The 18357-nt window shown below is 37.5% G+C and overlaps 1 protein-coding gene across 1 annotated transcript in view; it reads left to right on the plus strand.

Moving 5' to 3' along the window:
• Lrp1b (LDL receptor related protein 1B) overlaps positions 1-18357 on the plus strand; it is a 1777071-nt gene that overhangs the window by 207570 nt on the left and 1551144 nt on the right. The gene's annotated exons all lie outside the window — the stretch shown is intronic.

Here is an 18357-nt window from a genome sequence, read left to right on the forward strand (position 1 = left end):
TCATTCTTTAATACAGAAAAGAGTTCATATAGGTGGCTAGAGACCTGGTAGACGTAGGACTCTGGGTAGAAGATACTGATTAATGTATTTACTAAAAGGGCCCAGGAACTGTTTTCATTTGTGTTCTTAATAATTCACCATCTATTGTGTCATCAGAGAGAAATCTGCCCATCTAGTAGAAATGTTTACCCAGAAGGAAAGACTTAATTTTGTGCCAGTTTTTATTCAAGTGTCTGATATTTTACTTTGCATTTTAAGAATAATTTTTTTCATAAGTATGATTTTGTCACATCTATATTTAATAAGAATGTATATTTATTTATACATATATACAAACTTAATGTGCTCATACACATACATGTTTATGCCTTTGCGCGCGCGCGCGCACACACACACACACACACACACACACACACACATGAAAGAGAGAGAGAGAGGGAGAGGGGTGAGGGAGAGATTTAAAGTCACAGAAGAGGATACCTGTGTTCATGCTATTTCTAGTATTTTAATTTTCTCTTTGTATCCCATTGTTCAGTTTATCTTCAGTTTTTTCACCATAAAGATCAGCATGTACATGATACATGAATTACATTGGCTATTATATTGTGTATATAAAACACTAATTTGCATATGTATTAAGAGAGGCTAGCATTAATATCAATCTTTTCACCTAAAGGAATTAGCTCTGTTCAAGTAGAGATATTAAGTTCCACATTTTCAATGCTTTCCAAAAATCCTTTTATCTGGTGCTTCACGTCAGCAGTCAGTGTTCTAGCAGTGATTATGACATTATTCATCCTACTTACAGACACATTTGATTTTTTTCACCTATTATTTTTTCAAGCTTACTTAATTGTTTTTTTTTTATGAGTACTTGACACAGCTTAAGGCTGCTAATGCTTTCTTTTATCTTTTGAAGATACCTGATGTACAGTTGGAATTTTTATTCCTTTGTTCTATTAATTTAGATTGGCAGGTAATACGTGTTAGTTTTTAATCTTACTTTTGTCATCCCTGCCCTACTCAGACATTCCTGTGCACTGTCATGTTCCTAGAGATTTAATGTGCATTTGACTTTGGTGTCTACAGCTTGATCTCTGCTTGGTCAGTGGCTCTAAGCAGTATTCTTTTGTCTTTATAAACACTGTTAACACAGCACTCAATACGAATGCCTCCCCTTTATCTAAAATATTTTAAAAGTCAAGTGGCAATGCTTTCTAGACCCTGCTATTTTCAGCCCACAGTCATATGTCCCTGGTACAATTTTAGATGGAGGAAAGAAAAAAAATGTAACTTTCCTATTTGCCTCTTCATCGCCTTATTTTTTTTAAACTACAAATCCTTGTCTCCTCCAAAGCTCAACTTTAGACCAACAAACTTCTCTGAATGTCTTACGGTCTTACTTTGTTTTCTTTTCCCAATACCTTATGCTGTGGAAAAATGAATATAATATAAAATGAACTGCCCTAACTATTTGTGTTGTACAGTTCAAAGTAAATACGTTCTCAGTGTTCTGCGTCCCCTGTCACATTCTTTTCCATGCGTATCTGAAATGTTGTGCTTGATAGAATTGCGACTTTATTACCATGCCCCAGAGTGTTTGTTATGCTCCATTTTATCAGTGTTGGGTATTGATCTTATGGTCTCATACAGCTAAGCAGTGCTCTAGTTCTGGGCAAGCCCTTTTGGTGTCTTTTTGTTTCTTTGCTTGTTTATTTGTTCTTTTGATACAGGATTTCTTGTCCTGTAGACCTGTCCAGGCTGGCCCCAAACTCACGAGGATCCAGAAATCTTCCTGCCTCTGCATCCTTAGCGCTGGGATTAATATCACCTCCAGGCTCTGAGTGTTCTTTTAGCTAGGCCTGAAAATGTAATTGGCATGCAGACAGATTAACAATATCAAAGGGCACAAGTTCAATTGATAAAATTTTTGTCTAGTATGGGGGCGTTCATAAGGAAAGGAATACATCTCTTCATGCTGCCCTAGGAAAAGATTGGTGCATTATGAATATGTGATAAGACAAAAGAGCTTTGATGGCTGCTTACATAGGGAGCAAGATGAGAGGTAAAACAGAGTTTGGCCTGGCAATATTTGCTTGTCCATTTTTCTCTTAGTCTCTATTTCAGGGCTTGATGGGAAAATCCTTCTTTTCTTCTAGTACAGGGAATGCACCATTTTATGAAAATTTTATCCACTCCTTTTAAAATTATATACTGAAGGCCAGAGTTACTTGTTGTTGTTTTTGCAGTTGCTGTGTGTGTGTGTGTGTTTGTGTGTGTGTGTGTGTGTCTGTGAAGAGTGTGGTTGTGTGTGGTGTGTGGTGTGATGACCTGTTTTAATTTGGCATCACATTGTCTGAATTCCTTCAAGCCATGAAACTTAACTTACTATTTGTTTTTTTCCATAACCCCTGAGTTTTCTGTGTGAGTACAGAGGATGGTTCTTATGGAACCCAGGAAAGCCCAAAACCAGGATGCTCTTGATCTTCTAACCCTCTTGCTTCTCCTTTCCAAGTTCCGAGATTATAGATTTGCGCTTCCATGCCCAGTTTAGATCCCTGGGCTGGAACACAGACTTTGAGAATACTTAGCACTCACTCTATTATTGTAGCTGAGGTACCAACTTCAGTACGATGGTACATATTTGTAATCCCTGCCCATCTGTGGTGAGCAGAAGAGGAACAAAAGGTCAAGGCCAGCCTCAGCGACTTAGCAAAGATGAGAAAAGCCTGAGCCATGAGAGACCAGGTTTTAAAAATCATACACAGAGAACGGTTGAGCAATGATGCTTATAGTTTTAGTGGAAGCATCCCTCTCAGCCTCTTTCTTTACCTTTGAAGGGTTGGGTAATTAATCCCAAGCCTTTTCATCAAGAAGTCCCCTGCTTCCAATGTGGAAATACTTACTTTTATTGATAAACTAAACTCTAGATTTTCTAAGTAGCCACAAAGAATTCTGACCAAATACATGAAATGTCATGATTGGTACCGTGATTAATTTAACAGGGTTAGTCCCTTGTTTGAAGTTGTGTTCTACATGACAGCAGAACTGTATGGAAGAATCCCCAGCTTTTACTGCAGGAGTTACCAGCACCCTGTGCACTGAATCTGTCTCAGCATGCTTATCCGCATGTTTTCAGTCAGTTACCACTCGTTCTTATTCCTTCCACAGTTCTTAGGTATTACCCACGGTGGATGCAACTCTCATACAGGTGATGCTAACTTCAGACTTGTGATCCTCCTGCCTCACAATTTAGAGTGCTAGGTTACAATCACATAGTACCATGCCCTCATATACCACCATACCCTCATTTGTGGCAGCGTTTTAAGAATTAATGTATTTTTATTGAAAACAGTTTATACAATATATTCTGGATCATTCTTTTCCCTTTCAGCACCTTCTTCCATATCCTGCAAACCTTCCCACCCTTCCAAGCACAAGGTGCCTTTCTCTCTCTTTGGGAAACAAACAGGCAAATAAAAACAGCCAAACCAAAAATTAAAAAGAAAGAGAAAGCACAAGGAACACACACACACAAAGCCACAAAATTGGAAACCATAGCACACATGGAAAAAGTCAGTAAGATTAAAAAGGAAGAAGAAAGAAGGGGGAGAGAGAGAGAGAGAGAGAGAGAGAGAGAGAGAGAGAGAGAAAAGGAAGGAAGGAAGGAAGGAAGGAAGGAAGGAAGACAGAAAGGACAAAAGAAATTTCCAAAAGACTATTGAGTTTGTTTGTTATTTGGCCATCTACTGCTAAGCATGGTCTGCCTTTAAATGTGGTTCATATGCCCAGTGAGACTCATTGGAGAAACTTTTTCCCCTTGCAAGCAGTTGTCAATGGAAGATAGTTTCTTAAGAAAGGATGGGAGTTTGTGTTCCCTTCCTGTCTCAGGTCGGGGACACCAATTTATCTTGGATCTGTGCAGGCCTTGTGTTTTCTTATGACAAAATTTTTAAAAATTAATTTGACAAAGCAAAGTGTTTTCAGATATTACATGCAAAATAATAAAGATAATGATTAAGAGTTTGGCGACGTACGGCCACATAATGGAAGAATTGAGATGGGTTTTGTTTATGTTGCAGATGTAAGATTTGGAGGTTGCAGGACAGCCATGTCCCCAAATACATTAAGATCAGTACAGACTGGAAGACACTAGAGAATAAATAAATGGCTGCAAATCCCATGGCCATCGGGGGGCAGTAGCATCCGCAGGTTGTATTCTGGTAAAACTTCTTCCAGACCAGTCCTTCCCAACAAAGTACTCTTCAGAACCTTAAGACTGGAAGGCCACTGTCCTCAAAGACTAAAGGCAAGAGAATTTCACAGTAAGAAAGCGAAATTCAGAGCGCATGTGGGCTTAGGTGAACGTACACAGGCACACAGTGGAGGTGGAGATTCACAGTGCCCCAGCTTGGAGTCTTATGCTGCTAGGGTTGATGTTTGACTAGTAGCTGCTGATCATAATTTCCCATGAGGTGGATAAACTGGGTTGTTAGTGGATTAATGAAATTCTGATGACTTGGAGTACTTCGCACTCAGTCACTGGGACATACAGAAATACATAAGCATTCACGCCTTATGTTATGACCACACCTTTTTCATCTACTACTTTATTCATGGTATTTGGCAAATCTAGCGGGTTTTTTGTTATTCTTTTTTATTTTAGGTTTTACTTTTGCCTCTATCTATCTATCTATCTATCTATCTATCTATCTGTAGTTTAAATTCAATATGAGGCTAGCCAGTAATTGTCTAATCTTACCAAAATGTATCAAAGTCAACAGTACTAGAGTATGTGTATTTTATGCTATTTCGGTGTGCAGATTATACTCTAGCAGTAAGACACTCTGAATGCTAGTCGTCCTTGTCTCAAACTGCAAAGTCTGTTATATTCCCCCACACCCCCAAATTAGGAAGTGAAACTGACTCAGTGGAGCTGAGGGTCAAATATTTCAACGGCCATCCCTTCCTGATGCAGTGGCTAAGGACGATGCCTTCTTTCAGTGTCTGCTAGATTATACTTTCTACATGCAGCTCTCAAAACAAGGTAACTGTTGTTTTTCTTTACAACTAAAGCAAAACTTCTTTTCCAAAATGAAGATAATTATTTCGTATGTGTAGTGTTACCAAACACAATTTAAAAATAACACTTTCCCTCCACTTCTTGATTTCCAAAGGATCGTGTGAGTGAGCAAAATATAACAACTTAGACCTAGAAGGTGACAGTCAAGCTTCACTTCAGAAATGGTAGTTCTCCATACTACCAACCAGGGGCTGCTGACTCTAAGGATTAAAATTATTTTTTAAAAAATGAGTCCTATTCTCATAATACATGCAGTATTACTATTGCCCATCTTATTTTCCACTTAAAATTCCTTAAAATTTGCTCTCACAAAGGTTAATTTAAGTCCACTTTTCTATGACCAATAATATCATTTTATTTTTATGTTTTTAATTTCAGAGATTATGGTTAAATATAACATTTTCTCTTCCCTCTCCTCCCCTCAAACCCTCCCATATACCTCTCCCACTAACCTCACTTGAAAGGCTAGTCATTACTTGGCTCATCTCTCCCTGCTCTGAGTCTGGGTCTTCCTAAGTGTGTTAGTGCTGTGGTTACACAATGACAGCTATCTGCCACGGGGCCTCATTATCATTTAAGCAAAGACAGAATGTATTCCACTTCAGGAAGTGGGAACCAAGGCTAGGATGCTGCCAAAACAAATGTATTTGATCTGAGCGGAGTAACTTGTGCCCCCAAGCCATTCTGTTCCAGCAATGGGATTATTGTGGACAATTTAGGAATTTTAAAGGCCAGAATGAAAATCTAAGTATTAAACATCACTCAGACGTTAGGATTTCATTCCTTTCTGTAGGTTTTTAATTTTGGTTGTTTTTCCTGCACCTGGCGATCTAATTAAGAGAAATTCATCCCCTGGAGATATTTCTAAAAACAATAATAGTAAGAAAAGAAAAACTGTAGACCATACCCTAAAGATGTTTTTTTTCCCGTTAGTTCTGGCTGCCAGTATCACCATTGAGCTATATAAAAACAATATTTTTCAGCTTACCTAAGCTAATGGGAGTTCACTGTCTCTAGCTTTATAGTGGGCAAACCAGAATGTGTTGTATGGCTGAGGCAGACTGCGGGACCACTGGTGGTTTAGGCTAGGATTTAACTCTACTGTTCATTTATTTATTTATTTATTTATTTATTTATTTAAGATTTCTGTCTCTTCCCCGCCACAGCCTCCCATTTCCCTCCCCCTCCCCTTCCCCCAATCAAGTCCCCCTCCCTCATCAGCCCAAAGAGCAATCAGGGTTCCCTGCCCTGTGGGAAGTCCAAGGAACCCCCACCTCCATCCAGGTCTAGTAAGGTGAGCATCCAAACTGCCTAGGCTCCCACAAAGCCAATACGTGCAGTAGGATCAAAAACCCACTGCCATTGTTCTTGAGTTCTCAGTAGTCCTCATTGTCTGCTATGTTCAGCGAGTCCGGTATTATCCCATGCTTTTTCAGACCCAGGCCAGCTGGCCTTTGTGAGTTCCCAATAGAACATCCCCTTTGTCTCAGTGTGTGGGTGCACCCCTTTTGGACTGGCTTTTTGAACCCATTCTCTTTCAAGGGAATAGTGGAGAGGGCCTTGGTCCTGCCTCAATGCAATGTGCTGGACTTTTGACTTTCCATGGGAAACATTACCCTCTCCAAAGAGAGGATGACAGGTGAGATGGAGGGAGGTGGGGGATTCAGGAGGAGAGGAGGCCGTGGGAACTGGGACTGGTATGTAAAATGAGAAAAGATAGTTCTCTTTTTAAAGTTTTTAGTTAATTAATTAAAAAATAAATATAAAAAGGAAAAGAAAAGGAACAGTGTTGCTTTACTGTTTGCGTTGGGTGTATAGAAGTTCTGGAGGATGTATGATTCCCTGATTTCCTTTACTGCGATACTGGTTTGTGTAATAACCCCAAGCATTTCCCTGGCATTCTCTTTATTTAGTGCAGTTCTTGTAATTTTCTCCTATTCTCCAGAAATAGAAATACTCAGCTCAGAGAGGAAGAGATTCGGATTGTGTTTCCTAGGCCATAAACAGCTGCCCTGTTCATTTAAACACACTGTCCAATACCTCTGATGGCATGCTTTCACCTATACAATTGAAAAGAAATAATACCAAATGCATTCGAGTGAAGAAATTCTCATCGGTGTGTGTGTGTGTGTGTGTGTGTGTGTGTGTGTGTGCTACTCTGTAAAATAATCTTCTAGACTTTGCTAAAATACCCTAAAGTACTTAGAAGTATTCCAGTTGGCGGTTAGCAATGCATATTACAATGTTTAAAAGAGGCAGACATACCTTTGCCAAAAACATTCACAACCAAATTAACTTGATGACTATATTAAAAAATTTTACATTTTACATCTATTTATGTAACTAGATGTTTACCTTTCATTCTATATAAGCAAAATAAATTATTGTAGGAGATTAAATGCAACATAATTCCTACTATCACAGCTTTTGCTCCCTGTAATATCAACTAGAATTTCTAAAGTATCTTACCGGTTACCCTTGGGTGGGGGGTGTAGTTAAGTGGGTAATGCCTGCAGATGGAGAAGCTCTGGGAAACAAGAAAGACATTTTGTCCAGATGCGTTGTGGTGAGCCTATTAGCATATTAGGTTACTGAGAGATGCATGGGTGATGTAGGAGTTATCATAAACACCAGGACGTCCCCTTGGTGACTTATGGGCAGCTACAACACTGAGAAGTCCCACTGCATTGTTGCTGACCTCATACAGAGTGGTGACTGAAGTCTTGGGACAGGGAAGCAGTCTCTGAATTTCCTGGGCCCTTGTGCCTCTTGATTTTCCATCCTCCCTGAGGGGAATTTAGCAGGCTTGATCTCATGAAGGTCTTGTCCCATCAGCACAGCTCCTTTGTTTCAGTAGCAATGGCCACATCAAGCCCACAGGAAGTCACCTTGCTAACATCTCTAAGGTAGTTCCTTAATTATCATGTAAGATCTATGACAGGAGAAATCTTGGCAGTTACGTTTTCAGTGCCCAGAACACAAATTGCTACTCAGAAAACATTTTATAGGTTCAACTATTTTAAATGGCTTAAGTGTTTTAGTATTTATTGTAATAGTCAAGGAGCATTTTGCAACATGGGAAGGGCACGAGCTGACAGCTAAAGAAAGGACACATAAACATCCACACCATGGAATCAAATTATCATTTTATTCTTACAAACTTTTTGTACGAACCATAGTTACTTCCAAAAATGTTAGCTTTTCTCCTTTTTGTGTTTCTACAGTTTCTAGATCGGGTCTAGCCCATTTTACTACTTTCATTATAGAAAGAAAATGATCTCAATTCAAAATTCAATTTCTATGCTTTTGCTCTTTCCTCATTTGAACTCACAATTTTAGTCAATTAGATACTTAAAAGCCCAGAAGGAAGAAGTCAAAGGAATAGTGGGTTTTAATTAAGGGTCAGAAAAAATGCAGCCAGCTTTGAGGAAAGCCAGAACGTAAATGACTTCAGGGATCAAAGGGCAGGTGAGGAAATCCACCCTGCACACCCTTAACACATGTGTTAATTGTGACTGCTTTTCTACTACAATGGTGACGATGGTGAGAAGTTGCTACAAACTAGGTGACACCTAGCACTCAAGTGCTTGTCTGATCCGATATGAAGAACATAAGTAAGTCTGTTATCTGTGCTCCAAGAGTCTTTTATTCCTTAGGTAATATATTTTCACTAAATATAGCCTTGAAAACCTTTCCTTAAAGTAGCCTCAACAACTGCACAAATCTGTAAGGACTGCTCTTAGGTAAGTATTTGTGGTTTCTTAGTATAATAGAAAGCTAGGAAACTAGGAAAGAGAAATGCCATAGGAAAGTGAGAGTCTTCAAGTTGGACATTTATAGGGAAATTCAATAATGGAACTGTCTCAAATATTAATTCCACATTGGGTTTGAGAAGGAGTGACTTTTAGACTGTGCTTAGCATCAGTATGTGAATTTCACATGTGAATGTTTGGAAGGGACACTGCCCCTGAGCAGAAGTGTGAGGGTTGACCTTTTACTTAGAAGAAGTTATAAGCATCTGTTTATTAAAATCTATAATGATGTTACCCTGAAAATAATGACATAAAAGTCATTAAAATTCTGCTAGCAAAGAAATACTCTGTAAAGCACTTTAGATGATTTCATAGCCAAATTTTAAGCCAACTCTACTGTGCATACCCTGATTCTGACAACCCTGGCCCCATCTCTGTTGAACTGCACATGCCCCACTATAAATACAATCTGCTTTGAAGGTGTGAGTCTTTTAGCTATTTTCGGAAGTTTGCCAAGGGGGCATGTACATCTGCCAGAATGAAAAACATGGGACAATTTTTGTGCCTCTAGGTGGTTCTAAAATGGCATGCCACCATCTGCCATTGGATATGTTTTAACGATAAGCATTTAAAATGCTGTAACGAGTTTTACAAGATCACAAGGATTCTGAGTCTTTATGTACTTTGGAGCCAATAAGACGGATAGTTAACCCACAGAAACGTGCGCGTTTCGGTGCACATCTCCCTTAAGTTTCCCTTACAAAACTTAACGAGGAGATTATTGTGCTAAAATATGCTGGGAGTCCTGTGATAACGGGATTATCAATATGTTGTCATCAGGAAGATGAGCCTAGCAAACTCAACACCAAGCTAAAACACTATCTTCCCGGGAGCTTACTAATTGATATTCAAATTTATACATTTAAAATGCTGTTTTTACCTGACTACACATTGATTCATATTTCTGTCCTCACATTGAAGGTAGCCAACTTATTTAGAAAAATGTCTGTCAACATTTGCAATAAAGTTCATACAAGAAAAGTGTTTTATCTTCAGTGCCGTGTCCTGCACATATGAGGCGAAGGAAGGAAGCTATCAGGAACCGTCTGTCATTTACTGTCCACATTATGCTTTCATGATTTCCAAGATCATTCGATATAATCCTTCAGGGCTTTAAATTATTTTTAATAGTGTATGCTTCTGAAAGTGTTGTCAGAAATGAATGTGACATCATGCCAATAAAGAAACAAAGTATCACTAATACTAAAGTAGACAGCACTGATTCAAAATTGCTGGCAAGTGACTGACTGCCTGGAGATTCATGGTGCCCCCACCACTGGGAATCGTCGCTGTAGTGATTTTTAAAGTTTGCATAAGCAATGTGCTACAGAAGCCTAGGCAACGAACATGTTTTTTAACATACAAGTTTAGCTCCTTTCGGTTCCATTGGCTATTTCTTACTTAACTAAATTATATGTTGTTTAATTAATGAAAAGAAAATGCTCACCATTCCTTAAAAGGAAGACAAAGGGAAATTTTTTTTTCCTCACTCTCTGGCTCTCTCTCTCTGTCTCTTCATGCACCATTTATCCACACTGACTTTCTCTTGGCTTCAACTGAAATATCTTCACATAGCAATTCCATTTGTAATAATCTCATAAATGACTTTTGTGTTGTTTTAAGATTGCATTTTAATATTTTAAAGACTGGTCATTCTTGTGAGCCATGGATTATTTTTCTATCAAGATGGGAATGATGGCTGCTTTTCTTCCTTGGCAAACTGTATAACACCTTCAAATACTTTTAAAGCTTCTCTTCAGGGAGGCGGCATCTAGGTCAGTCCCAACTCAATTTCTCAAAGTCCTGTGTCCAAAGCATATGCTGACTTTAGCATCAGGGTCATGCCTTCAAGTTCTGGGAGGTAACCAGGGCAGCAGCAATAGCCTCATTGTTGTATGAGTCTCTTGAACTCTTCTGACCAACAACTGCAGGAAGATTTCTCATACTTGGCACTTTGTTAGACAGTAAATGTTTGTTTGTTTTTTTCCAAACATCCACAGTGTTCTTTATCCCTCTCCGCCTGCTTCCTTAGCTGTTAAATGTTTAAGAGATCATATTCAAAAATAAGTTACTTGTTTTCTTCCAGAAGAGATTTAATAATTAGTGTACAAGTAGGATAATAGTCTTCTATTAGTTATTTCTTTTGCAAATATTTTGTCCTGTCTTGTTTCTTATGTTCTCATTCTCTCAATATTACTTTTACCATGAGCAAAAAGTTTTATTTAAAAGCTTTATTTTAAAGATTAATGAGAGTTTTCATTGACAATTTTACTTTGATAGTAACTGTTTCATTCTCTCAGCATTCATTTACTTCTATCCTGGCCTTCTCTAGTTTGCAAAGGTTATCTTTCCTCTGTTTCGGCTTCTATATTTTAATATATACTTCACCATTTTGTACACACATACAAAGATATGGATTGAGTACTCCACATCAACACATCTGTTGGTGTTGTCATTCCTTCTGGTCTTATTTAAGCAGTCATACAGTTGAAGTATGATGGGTGAATATTTCTCTTTATTTGTAGGAGCCATAATCGCACAGATATCCTTTCATCTTCTGGACCTTGGAAACATCCTCTCCTCTCCTTTTTGAGATTCCCTGAGCCTTTTGCACAGGAGTTGTGTTCTAGATGTATCTGTTAGGACTATGCTCCCATCAACAGTTAGTCTCAGTGACTTGAGCAGTATGGCTTTCAGTAATAGTTGTTCCAGAAAGAAAGTTCTTTTTATATTTTTAAATCTTTAGTTTTTTAAGATTATAATATGGTTAAATCATTCCTCCCTACTCCTTGCTTCCTCTAAAGCCTCCCATACATGCCTCCTTGCTTTTTTTTTTTAAATCACATTCATGGCCTCTTTCATTCATTAATTGTTTTTGCATGGAGACACACACACACACACACACACACACACACACACACACACACTTCTTGTACCAGTCATGATTTCCTCTCATTGAGTGGTCCCCCAGTTTAATTAGCAAGCTATTGGTTAACATCAAAGTATGAGTGCCCTTACTGAACTCTCTGGGATATCTTGTCCTGCTGGTAAATGCTATGGTGCATAGGCATTAGAGCAGGGTAGGAGTATGGGTGATTTGCCTCCACTGGCAGCATACCTATAGCATATTCCAGTAATGTGAAAGCTAGTTTTCAAGAAGTAGGGTTAAAGGTTAGGTCCTCAAGTCTTCTGTCAGAAGAGACCAGTGCCTTTAACAACACAGTCTTACCCCCATGATCTTGGAGGCAACCAAGGGAAACAACAAGAATATATACATATAGTTTTCAGAGTCTCTTGTAATCCTCTGATCAACTCTGAACAATCACTTAAGAAATGGATGTTTCATGCCCGGTACCGGATTTTTGTTAGATAGTCAAAGTCTACTAGAGAGACATTGTCATCCTGAGTGGTATAACTAAATTATATATGTAAAATTACATATATATATATATGTAATTTTTAGTATAAAAATAATGAATCTTTATGTTTTTCAAATGTCCTTGTTATTTTCCCTATCTCTAACACTTCTATATTTTTCAGCTTCCAGTTAAAGCATCTGCCCACATGATTAAATTTCTTTATTAAAAACAGCATCAACATATGAATGATCAGACACATTCTCTGTTGTGTGACCTTCTAGGAGATTTAGACATTTGTGGATTGCTCTTATATTTATAATCCATGAAGGATACAACATTTTCTCTTTTCAGATATAGCTATCCACTTGTCACAGCACCGTTTTTTTAAAGTTGTCACTTTGTTTCCTGTCTCTCAGAGAGGCTTTGCTCCTTTCTGGAAGGTCAGCTGACGTGTTTATGTGCTCTGTATTCTCTCCAATTGATCTGGTTTATACTTTTGTCAATAACTCATGCCCTTGACTGCTGTAGCTTTATGAAATTCTTGGTAACAGGTGTGTAAGTCATTCAACATCTTGTTCTCAATTCTATATCTTATTTCTCTTTTCTCACAATATAATGCATATTACTTTTGAGAACACTTGGATTAGAAGCTAGTGTTCCATCTTTAAAAAAAAAAAAAGAACTTCAAGACCAGATATACTTGATTTGGAACCTGTCCTATTACCTCTTTCAAATTATTTCTTTTATCTTATGAAATTATAAAGTTATACTTTTATAATTATGATTTCCCCTATCCTCTCCTTCTTCTTAACATTTTCATTTTTTTCAATTTCAAATTTATAATTTATAGCCTCTTTTCATTGTTGTTTTCATATATATATCCTGATCATTCTGTACAATGTTACTTGTATGTATATGGATTGACTATCTGATATTGAATAACCAACCAGTGTGCTTTTCCCTGGGGGAAGACTGTTTCTCCAGCTCTCCTCATTCCTTAGAGTCCTGTCATTCTTGTGTATAGTTGAGACTTCATGATCTTTCCGCTGACATAACATGTCTATTTTTGCACTTCTTGTTCAGCTCAGGTTGAGACGGTCATTTTGATGAGACTTTATTTTTAGCTTCAGATATTGGTAGGAGACGCCAACGCACGAAAAACTACTTGTTCCTCTGCTCTTACAATCTTTTGTCCCCTCTTCTGTAGTGTTCTCTGTGTCTTAAGTTTGTACTGAGCTACACATTTCTATATTTTGACTGCTTGTGTTTTTTTGTGATGAATGATTTCTGACTGTTGCAAAGAAAAGTTTTATTGAAATGGGGGTGAAGACTACACTAATCTGTGAGCTTAAGGACTAATATTTAAAACATATATATTCCGAAGGGAGAGTTAGATAGCATCACCTAAGAGTTTCTCTTTCCTGAGTGACTCAGTGTGTACTAGACTCCATTGCTAATGATTTTCCAACCTAATTTTAAAACTTCAAACCACCAAGAGCTTTATATAAATGATTAACATATTTAGCATAATTTTCAATGAATATCATTTGAAAATGTCTTTCTAAATAACAACTTATCTTGTAGCTATACTGTACTTTTCAATATCATTGGTGCTGCTGATACATCAAAGTTCTTCACTAGAAACAGCCATTTGGAAAGCATGATAGGAATTTTATAAAAAGTAAGACATTCCATAGACATTAACTACCTGAAAAGTGTTTGTTTGGCCATCTGCTATGTACTCACCAAGAGAATTCAGTGATATTTTTCAATGTAGAAATGCAATTCTTATTATTTAACATCTACTTAAAACTGTTATTAAGTAGGAAGTTCAACATGTCTGTTTACTGTTCTTTAGTTTGATAGTTGGAACTGTCTTTAAGTAAACACATTTCACTTTCAATTTTCTTTCTCGTATCCAACTCTCACTTTTTTCTGTTAGTCTTAGTGAGTGTGCATACAAAAACTTTATGGGTATAATGCTACCTTGCTAGATCCTTTTCCTACACTTAAGATGGTTATATAAAAGATAATATCTTGCTTTACACGTAAGATGATGCTGGTTAGGAACATCCTTTTGTTCCCATTTTCCCTCGGATTCCACTTCCTCCCTTGCCCGGTAATCATTATTTTCTTTTTCTAGAAAATAAATATATTTATTTTATGTGTGCGTGTCTTTTGTAGGTGGGTTCTGGGGAGGTGCAGGTGCCTGCAGAGGGCAGAAGGAAGTTTCAGATTACCTGAAACTAGAGTCACAGGTGTGAACCTATGGGTGTTAGGAACTGAACTCAGGTCCTCTGCAAGACCAGAACCTGCTCCTGACTGCTGAGCCATCTTTCAGGCCCTGAGTTCATTATTTAATCAGTAATGTATTTGTTTCTAAATACCTGAGACTTTCTCTCAAATTTCCCTGTCTGCTAGAACCCTCTCCTGACAACTATATTAAGATTTATTCCACCAAATATTTGTCTAGTGCCTAAAACAGTGAACTCAGTCTTATGAGTTATACTCTCTTTATATCAATCATCATATATCATAGTTAGAGTCTCGACATTGCTGAGTATTCTCCCCATATCTCTATAATACTTTCATTGTTGCAGACAAAACATGAGTTTTTTTTTCTTGTTTCTGAATCCAGCCTATTTAGGAATAAATATTATTTTTAATTGATTTTATTGAGCTGTACATTTTTCTCTGCTCCCCCCACTTCTTCTTGTCTTTCTGTGAACTCTCTTCTATGGTCCCCATGCTCCCAATTCACTCAGGAGATCTTTTTTCTACTTTCCATGTAGATTAGATCCATGTTTGTCTGTCTTAGGGTCCTCATTGTTGTCTAGGTTCTCTGGGATTGTGATTTGTGGGCTGTTTTTCTTTGCTTTATGTTTAAAAACCACTAATGAGTGAATACATATGATAATTGTCTTTCTGGGTCTGAGTTACTTCACTCAAAATAATGTATTCTAGCTCTATCCATTTGCCTGCAAAATTCAAGATGTCATCATTTTTCTGCTGTGTAGCACTACACTGTGTAAATGTGCCACATGTTCCTTATCCATTCTTTGGTCAAGGGGCGTTTAGGTTGTTTCCAGGTTCTGGCTATGACAAACAATGCTGCTATGAACATAGTTGAAGATTAACTTGACCTAGAGGGATGTCATTGTCTGTCACAAGCTTTACTAGATTTCCTTGACCTAAAATACACTTGATGTGAAGATGATTCATTTCTGCTCTTACTTTATTCTTTCCACTAGCAAGGCCATTATTGCATACTAGTGATTCTCAGACTTTGATAGCGAACCTGGATCTCTTCCCTGAGAGTTAGGCTGCCTAACAGAGATGGACTTACACAACAGACATAAATTTAATATTTGCAGGAAGCATCTACCCTGTGCCTTTAGTCTCATACCCTACAGAAATCCTTCCCATGTGACAAATAAACAATGAAACATCAGCTCTAAAAGAAAAGGCCCACTGTTCCTTTCCTTACTTCCCTACATCTTTAGGAGCACTAACTTTGATGGCTGAATCTCTAAAGCACATACCTGCTCTCACTGCTTCTCAGCATGTCTTCTGTTACCATTACAGATCATGTATCACTGTCATATCTCAACAGCATAAATGGGTCCTAACTGTTTCCCCCACTCTGTCTCCTGATTTCCCATAGCCCATATCTACAATGCTGCCACTAGTTTTTCTTAACCATAAGTCAAATCATTTAATTTCTCTGCTTACAACCTTGTAATTGTGTTTTACCTCACTTAGTTCCAAATCTAAATTTAATATAAGTTTCTATTTGTCTTATCCGTAGCTTCAATATCAAATCTCTGCCGTATATTCTTGTTCTATGGCATTTATTCCTTCCCAAGTCTCTGCTTCCTTCTGCTTGAAGCGTTCATTTCCCAGTATTTTCATGGCTGTTCCTATTCATCTTTTGTGGCAGAATTCAAACATGGTGATCATATTACCTTAAGCTAGAAGATTTTCTATCAATGACCTCTGACATATAATGACCATATTAAGTTTTATTTTTATGATCCTTAGTATTGTTTAATAATTAGAAGGGCTTTTGTTATATATTTTGCATGAGTTCACTGTCTTCCCACTGTCTCCCCAAACACTTAATGTCTTTGAGGATAATACTCTTATTTTTTAAAATATTTTCTACCTGTGCAAATGGACTTCCTAAAACAGAATCAATGCTCACTAAATCAACTTGCCTATCCAAATGAACCACGTTGATCATTTTTATGTTTCTAATAAAATTTAAATCTTCATTTACAACGTTCTAGGTGTTGAAACATTGACTTTCCTTGTTAATATTAAGCTAGATTCCTGTATGATAAAGTAGACCCCAATAATTCATTTTTGAATGCTTTATTTATAGAGAGCCAGTTTAGGAACAAAATTACAAATTTAAATAGTAGAATGAAGCAAGAAGGCTATAAAGAGTTAGATTTATCAGAGTAAAGTCAAATCCAATATAGGTTTAACAGAGGCTTGTATTCTGGCATAGAGAAGTTCCCTTAGTTCCTATAATGGTTCACCACTAATCTATAATATAGATTCAGGACTGCTCAGTTCCTCCCTGCACAGATGAGGATGTTTGAGGCATAATTAAAGTGTGTCTATATGATTCTTTGATTTTCACATTAAAATATGTAATTAAAGTAGAAGAAGTGATTTACATATTACTCTAATTTGAAGCTTTTCTCCATCTCTCACTGCCTGGTTAGCAGCGAATATTAAATAATAATAAAAATGCAGTTGTGCTTAGGGTCTCAAAATTGGAGTCTTACTGACAGGTGTGCTTAGTAAAGGAAGTGTGGGGATTAGAAAGTTTCCAGAGGTGCGATGAAACACCCTAACAAAGTGCAACTTGTGAAGCAGAGGGTTTATTTCAGTTTACAATTCCAAGTAAGAGTCTGTCATGAAGGAATGAAGACAGAAACCCGAAAGCAAGAACTGTAACAGAAGTAATAGAGAAACACCCCTTAATGGCTTGATATTCATTGCTCACTAAATCTCTGTTCTAATACAACAGAAAACCTCCTGCTGAGATTGTCACCACCCACAGTGAGTGGGATTCTCTGATATCAATAAATAAATAAGAATGTGTGTGTAACATTGTTTACGTAAGAGGGTGTTGGGGGGAGAGGGAGTAGATCAGAGAGATAGAAGGTTGAGGAGGGAAATGGTGTAATTAACATTTAGTTCAATAAAGCATTTGAAAACTTATAAAAATAGTTATTAGGTAGCTTAACAATTCCATTTGTAGTTAAAAATACCACAGAATCAGGTCTTTTAGTAAACTGATTGAACTCCTTCTTCAGTCTAACCTGTATAGATCATCCCATTAAAGAAAAAAATTCACTTTTGTGTTCCTGCTCTCCTTTTAATCAAAGTAAGTTCTTCAACTCTAACTGACCTAAACTACAGATGTTTAATTCAAAATATTGGATAGCATCATAAATGCTTTAAAAGACTCTCAACTCCAGCCATCGGGGCTGATCACGCCTTGCTCAGTCATCATCAAAGAAGCTTCTTTTGAGACAGATGGGTACCAAAGCAGAGTCGTACAGCCCGACGGTATGAAGAAAAGGAGAGAGCTTGGAAAAGTCAGCCCTCAATGGGATGTCTCCATCAAATTCCTTCCCTCATCGTTCAGGGAACCCCATAGAAGAGGAAGCAGAGTATAAGAGCCAGAGGGGCTTTAGGATGTCAAGAAAGCAAGATACTCTGAATCAACTAAGCAAAGCTTATGTGAGCTCACAGATGCTGAAGTAGCATGCACAAGGCCTGCATGGCTCTATGGCTCTGTTCCAATATAAATTGTATCCAGTTTAGTGTTTTATGGGATTCCTGAGTGTGCAAATTAGTGGCTCTTCGATTCTTTTACCTTCTCTTGGGCTCTTTTCTTTCTGTCGGTTTGTTTTATCCAATAGTAATATGTTAAGGTTTGTTTGTTTCATAGTATTATTGGTATCACATTATATTTTTTATATTATTATCCCTAAGAAGCTTGTTTATTTTTTAATGTGTGATAAAAAGGGAGTAGATCAAAGGGAAAGGAGGTGGAAGGGAACTGGGAGGAGTGTAGTGAGAG

Source organism: Microtus oregoni, unplaced genomic scaffold, assembly GCF_018167655.1.
Source record: "Microtus oregoni isolate MIOR12 unplaced genomic scaffold, Mior012 000025F_ref0000491, whole genome shotgun sequence".
Lineage (NCBI taxonomy): Eukaryota > Metazoa > Chordata > Mammalia > Rodentia > Cricetidae > Microtus > Microtus oregoni.